The sequence below is a fragment of the Pangasianodon hypophthalmus genome, chromosome 14 (genome assembly GCF_027358585.1).
Source record: "Pangasianodon hypophthalmus isolate fPanHyp1 chromosome 14, fPanHyp1.pri, whole genome shotgun sequence".
Taxonomy (NCBI): domain Eukaryota; kingdom Metazoa; phylum Chordata; class Actinopteri; order Siluriformes; family Pangasiidae; genus Pangasianodon; species Pangasianodon hypophthalmus.
The window spans coordinates 5,960,161-5,967,634 of record NC_069723.1 but is presented as its reverse complement, the minus strand read 5'-3'; the positions used below and the strand labels follow the sequence as shown (position 1 = coordinate 5,967,634).

The window sequence follows — 7,474 nt, the reverse complement described above, 5'->3', positions numbered from 1 at the left end:
TCTCTAGAGATCATTGTGTCTGCAATGAAAATGTTTTAGGGCAATTTGCTGATAATAAAAAAAGCCAGCTGAAGTACTCTTTTCCAAAGTATACTCAAATATATATTAAGCAGGTAAAAAGATAAGAATAAAGTGAAAAAATGCAAAGTTTTGCATATAATTCAAGCAGATTATTATCATATGAAATGTATACTTTTTCCACAAGGGTCATATTCTCTCAGACATAAAGACAATTGAGATCTTCTCAGTTTGCCTGCATTCTCAAAGGTCTTCCTGTAAAGTGCAATTCTGAATTAATGCAAAAATGCTTGTTCCCATGCCAGGCTTTACTCTGTGTGTAGAGCCCATAAGAAGTGTATTCATCACAGGTATTTTATCTGGCCAGAGAACATAATAGCCTTTACTGTTTTGACTTTGAGGTCTTAGGAGGGAGGAGAGAAAAGCCTAAAAGGGTCAATGGCTCACCCAGTACTTTTGGCTTGAGGGACCACCCCAGGAGACAGGCAAGAAGGGTTGAGTTTCCAGCTTGAGAGGAAAGAAGGAAAGCTTTGCTTTGGCCAGGAGGAAGTCTAGCTAATACATTGCAAATTAGACTACTAAAATGTAGTTCTTGACTCATGCCTGAAAGATCATCCTCAGATCTAGACGTCTCATGAAATGAACACTGACACAATCTGGTTTTTTTTTACTTAGTCTGTTTACTTAGTCACTTAGGTTTTATTCCACTCTTACTTGCAAAAATACTCTAAATCTATCAAATTGCTAGAGGATCTCACGTGCACAGCACCTTCTTAAGGCATTTCACAGTTTTTTTTTTTTGATAGGATTTGGATCTGGGCTCTGACCGGGCCATTCCAAAATGTTGATCTTCATCTTCTGAAGCCATTCCGTTGTTGACTTGGATTTGTGCTTTGGGTCGTTATTGTGCTGGAAGGTGAAAATTTTCTTCATCTTCAGCTGTCTAACAGAGGTCTGCATATTTTGTGCCAAAATAGATAGATATTTGGAGCTATCGATGATTCCCAGCTGAAGAGAAGGAAAGCCATAGCGTGATGCTGCCACCACCATGCTTCATTGTAGTTATGGTGTTCTTTGGGTGATAAGCTGTCTTGTTTTTGTTCCAAACATATCTTTTAGAATTCTGTTGCTGAAGGTCTCTTGGCAGCCTCCCTGATAAGTTTTCTTCTTGTCCTATCATCAGTTTTGGAGGGACGTCCCGTTCTTAATGTCACCGTGGTGCCCCATTTTCTCCACTTGTTGAGAATGAGCTCCTCCACTTGCTTTGTAAGCTCTTTGCAGAGCATAGCTTCAGCAGTTAGATGACATCAAGAAGATGTAAAGAAGACCCTACAGAATCAGCTGATCCTTATTTGGGGTTAATCAGAATGAGATCACTGATGACAGGTTTATGATAATTACATTTGAACATGAGTTTGAATGTGATTGGTTAATTTTGAGCATAGTCACATGCTCAATTATTAAAACTTGCACACTTATGCAGCCAGGTTATTGTAAGTTTTTTCCTTTTCATTTTTTCCCCAAAATTTATTTTTCACTTGAATTTTATTGGTTGACATGATTTATCTTGGTTTCTTTCTTTCTTTCTTTCTTTCTTTTTTACATCACAGAAACCTGTAGGGGTGTGTAGACTCACCCCTGAAAAAAGAAGAGAAGAATGAATGAGTGAAAGTAATACATACTCTGGAAGCAACAATATGAATGACAGAGAGCATGAGGTAAGATCTGCAGGATCCAGCAGTGGAACTTCACTGAGCCTCAAATGCCAGAGACAATGAGTCAGTGGTGCTGTAATATGCTTTTGCAAGCAGGAATAAAAGCAACATATTTTCAGCGATTCTGTCAGCAAAGTCACCATCATCAGCCTCTCATTCCATTCAATTCAATGAGAGAGTTCTCCTCTGAGAGCCCAACTTAAAACCTTTTTAATAGGATCAGAGAGAAAGAGAGGAGAGGTCACAACCTGACTCCACAAGTCCACAAGAACATTCAGCAGAACTGGAGCAGTAAAACCAACAACATGTCACTTCTGACAGATTAGCTGGAAAACTTGCATCAAGGCCAATGTCTAATTAAATGGCTGGACAGGAATGTCATGCACTGTACCTAATGCATTTCAGTACCCGAGTGTGAGAGCTGGAATAGAAATTGAAGTGGTGTGTCAAGGCATGCTCCAAACTCGATCCAGCGTTTCACAAACATTCCTTCATCTCCTGTTCACCCAGAGAACATACTGCTGAGATTACACATACACTGTGTAATGACTGTATATCCACCACTGTGTTATGGTGCTTTAAACCTGGTGTGATACAGCCTGATGAAAATCTCAGTGATTATATTGCAATAACAGCATGTCCTGAAGTGTTTTATTCCCCTTATACCGCAGGAAGCTGCCAAGGATAATTTTTATCCATTTATAGTTACATTTAATGGTGTGGAACATCCATTAAACAAGTTACTTTCTGTTATCACTTATGTTATACCAGCTACAAACAGTTGTTCTCTTACCATTGTTTTTCATCTCTCTTAAAAATAATAAGATAATAATTGCAACTAGCCATGTTACTGAGAAACTGCAAAGATTCTGTCCTGAAGAGATTCCTGTGGTGCTGACACTGTAGACTCCTTCCATAAATGTCAAATAAATGTCTCCTTATAGAAAGTTTCACCATGTCAACAAGTATATATCCCTGGAAAACAAAGTTTTTTTTTTTAAATCCATGTACTATTAGACTTTGAGTCCCTGTGAATTAGTTTCTATAGAAATGAATAAGCACATTAACATAAACCTATGATTTGCATTACAGCCTGAACTACTGTCAGAGTTACTGTTATGGCTGTTACTGTTAGGTACGAGTTACTGTTATGTGGTATAAAAGGGACAGTTAAAATGATTGACTTTTTATTTGTAAATATTTGAATATGGAATATGGATATCAATAAATATTTGAATACTAATTTAAGGTTTTGAAATATAGTTTGACTGGTTACTTACAGTTCCAATAAAAAAACTTTCACTAAAGCATTTTTCTGTATTTTTTTCTAACCCTATTTATGATCTAATACAGTGTGTGTCAGTGTGGCACTTTTGTAATAGTTAGTCAGATCGACACTGGAAATGAATTCTTACTGCTATGAATAGTTTTACCAGCTATTTTGGGACTCTGATGCATCTCTCATTTTGAGGGTGGGTGGAAAAAAGCTTTATGGTCAGAGCTTGAGATGAAGCTCCATGTCTGATCCCACAGGCACATGTGTGTCTAACAGAGACAGCAGTGAATACACCCACAACCACTGTGTGTGTGAGACCATCAACAGGAAGGGATTTTTACACATTCATAAACCATGCTGCAACCCCTTTAGAACAGCTCACTGAGAACAACTGGTACAGAAGGTATGTTCAAAAATGACAAACTGTAATATAATATATTAAACACCAGTCTGTTGCTGAATGGGGATTATGTTGTCAGAATTTAGAAAGAGACTACATCAGAGTGGGTGGTGCTTAGGCTGGGTTAGTCACGACTCCTCAGTGCATCACAAGCAACAGGGCAATAAAAAGCAATCAAGCTGTGTGTCTGTGTGTATGTGTGGCTGAGAGGCATGGTCACCATCCCCCTGCTCAACGCTCTTTTCATTTTTTTTTGCTATAATGCCAGAGAGAGAGACCTGTAAAGACAAATCCACATGTAATCACTGACTGCCCTGCAATAATGACAGAGAAAAGAGATGAGGGAGACAGCAAGGGAGAGAGAGAGAGAGAGAGAGAGAGAGAGGGAAAGTGAGATACACACATGCAGAGAGAGAGAGAGAGAGAGAGAGAGAGAGAGAGAGAGAGAGAGAGAGAGAGAGAGAGAGAGCAGGGTGGGATGACTGGAGGTGCATAATAAGGTGCTGGACATGCAATGTTGGAAAATTTCCATTTATGATTTCCAAGATTAGGAAACTTAAGGAGGAAGTACTGATTTGTGCACTTAGAATTTAGAAGCCCCTTGAGATGAAAAACATAATTTTTGCATCTTACAGATCTCAAGTCCGTGTTTTTTTAATTCTAAGTACACTGCACTTTATCACTGAAATGAGTGAGATATGAAATCACGAAGGCCGAAAAAAAGTTTCCTTTTTTCCCCAAAAATTTCAGATGACTCTTATCTAGCTAAAAGTTTGTGGGTGTCCAATTAAATGCTCTCTAGAATGTACATATCCTGTCCCCGGAGCTGGGTCTTACTCTGCAGCAGTAGCTTGTTATAATGCCTTGCTGTCTGGATGTTCCAGTAGGTGCATAAACAAGCTCCAGTTAGTCCAGAATGCAGCACTGAGAGTCCTTACTAGAAACAGAAGATGTGACCACGTCACTCCTATCATATCCACACTGCATTGGCTCCCATTCAAATTTTGTATTGATTATAAAAAAACTACTACTGACCTATAAAGCACTGAATGGCCTTGTGCCTCAGTACCTGAACGACCTTTTGGTATTTTATGATCCGCCATGCCTACTTTGATCAAAAGGTGCAGGCTCTTTGTTAGTACCTCAAATAGTGAAGGCTACAGCAGGGGACAGAGCTTTCTCTTACAAAGCCACATAGTTACCGAACAGCCTTCCAATTAGTGTTCGGGGCTCAGACAGGGTCTCAGTGTTTAAGTCTAGGCTGAAACATATTTGTTTAGTCAAGCCTTTTGTGAGTACTTTTTCTTAGTAAAGGAGCAGGTCTGGAGGATTCACAGGCATAAAGTGTTGTGGTGAACCAGCAGGTTTGGATGCTGTTGCCCCCCCCACTCTCACGCCCTCACTCAGGTTTGTTGACGGTGGAGTGGCTGGCCGCTTTGTGTCCCAGGGTGCCCTCATGTCTATGATACCTTCTGGCTCTCCCTTTTAGTTATGCTGTCACAGCTAGTCTTGCCAGAGTCCCTGCTTGCACTTTGCACGCCATTACGGGACAGAAGCTTACCTAACAATCTCTCCCTCTCTCTCTCTCTGTCGAGCTACACATGCTACTCCTGAGACACTAGTGATCCTGACCCCTTCTGCTCTCCGGACCTGCCTCATCCATCCTGATGCCCTACTTCTGATTGGAGTGGCCCCACAGAGACGGCCTCAAGATCATGGGGATTGCTGGGGATGGTGCCACTTGGGGGCCGTGGAGATGGCTTGGGGATCTCATATGGGGAGCTGTACTGTGATGGCTTGGAACTGCGATTGCTGTGGTGGCTTTGGGGCTGCGGTTGCCCCAAGCAGCTTCGTACTCAGGACTCCAGCAGTGAACAGTGGATAGGTTCAACAAAACAGACTTCATGTGAAAACTGTGATGAATTTACTGGTTGCACAACTGCACAATTTGTCCATATAGTACACAGTTATAGAAGGGATTTAATTCTAATTGCACTATTCGTTGCACCCAGATGAGGATGGGTTCCCTTTGAGTCTGGTTCCTCTCAAGATTTCTTCCTCATATCGTCTCGGGGAGTTTTTCCTTGCCACCGTCACTTCTGGCTTGCTCATTAGTGATAAATGCACACATTTACAATTTATTTTGATTTAATTTAATTTGTATTTATTTCTGTAAAGCTGCTTTGTCCATTGTTACAAGCACTGTACAAATAAAATTGAATTGAACTAAACTGCCAGCTGCAGTAGCAGCCTGTTGGCAGTAAACATGGTTTGTTGATGTTTTTGGCTGTGCATCTTCATGCACATGATTCCCTTTTCCATCTGTCCACGGGTTGAGAAGAAAAAGCTCAGAATTTACTCATTTTGAAGAGTAATTATTAAAATTTTGTGGTTTTGTGACAGGCACTTCTCATGGGTGTTTTACTATCTTGGAGCTCTTCAGTGTTGGAATATGTCTCTTCCCAGACTGAGTGAGAACATGATTCTTTCTTTATACACTGCTGTACTTTTCCATAAGTAAAACTCAGTAAAAGGGTCTTGTTAAACTCTACCTATTTAGCTAGCTCACTAAGTGACTGCCAGGTTTGTTTACATTTGGTGCTGTGGTGCATCTCAAATGCAATTGGCTGTTGCCAAGCACTTCAGCATGCTGTCACTACCTTCTGAAACAGGAAGTCAGAATCATCATGCTCAGGTATTTTATTCTTTACTCTTAGTTTCCCAACACTTTATGGCTTATAATCCCAAGGAATTGAAGGTGCTTCTGTATCATTTTCTATGGTCAAATTTTAAAATATAGAAAAAATTTACACATTTTGGAGATTAATGAATTCTATGTCTACATGAATATGCCTTACCCTGACTGATGGTTACACAAAACTATCACTTCCAAACTGATCTATTTGTACACTACACTGCTAACATCATAAGCTCACATTATCTGGCATGGCAATTCTACTCTGTATTAGATGCATTTGGCTGCTGTATATTTAAATTTTGCATTTATAAAATCTACATTCATTGAGAATTCATTTATCACAAACCTGATAGCTTTCATTAAATTAAAAAAACAAGCTGTAAGTTAATGCTTATTTACAGGGTACTGTCTTAACACACTCATAATAGAGACAATATTGATAAAGGCAAACTAGGCTGAAATTCATATTAAATGATCTGTACATTAAAATCCTACCAAAATCCTGTGAATACCTTCATGGGCCCAAAGTGCTTTCATCCATCTTTGTATCAAGGGCTGAGGTGGTGAGAGACTTGGCCGAGGATGACAGAATAGCATTATAGAATGTAAAGTCTGGGGAATATAGATTGACTGCCTCATATGGAGGGCACACAATAAGTAAAAAGGTTGGCATAAAAAATTCCACTTGGGAGAAATCAAGTGCACCTAAAAGCTAAGAGGCTGTCGCAGTGAAAAGAGGTGGATGAGTGAATTGAGCCACAGAACCTGACAGAGAGTGAGTGGGAGGGGTGAGAAAAGACTGATCTGCCACCCACCAACCCCCCCACACACGTGTGCACATGCACGCACGCACACGCGCGCACACACACACACACACACACACACACACACACACACACTCACCCTGGCTGGTCACTACAATAAATACAACACAAAAGTTAACACTGCAAACCCGAAAGTTCTGCAATCTTTACAACACTATTCCTGAGAAATAGGATTTCTTCACTTATAGTTAACCTGAAGAGCATTTTTATGCACCACAAAGTCACAAATATGTGGGAATAAACTAAATACACAGAGCATCGGCACTGAATGGAACACACAAAGGCAGCTCGAAATCTCAACTCAACTACAACTCGACACTCAATGGATATTTTAAGCCTCTGAAAAAAGATCTTGTTTCAAGAAGCTTTCAGGCCTCACACATCTTCACAGAGGAAGCGTCTGTTACACATGAGGCACATCAGAGCTGAGATGAGTAGCGCTAATTATTAGGCTGCTAAAGCTAATGTTAGCATGCTGATATAGACATCTGCACACAGGGGTGTGATAAAGCCTGCAGCTGCTGCTGTCCATTCCTGTGAGCC

At 40.3% G+C, this 7,474-nt stretch overlaps 1 protein-coding gene across 2 annotated transcripts in view; it reads right to left on the bottom strand.

The window, feature by feature from the left end:
• The window catches only part of dusp14 (dual specificity phosphatase 14), a 15,117-nt gene extending 7,674 nt beyond the window's left edge, over nt 1-7,443 (bottom strand). The window contains exon 1 of one of the 2 annotated variants that reach the window (XM_053239493.1): nt 6,603-7,443. The gene's annotated coding sequence lies outside the window, so the exon portion shown is untranslated. The remainder of the gene's footprint in view (nt 1-6,602) is intronic. The other variant, XM_026924059.3, reaches the window with a different exon arrangement.
• Nucleotides 7,444-7,474: the final 31 nt, after the last annotated feature.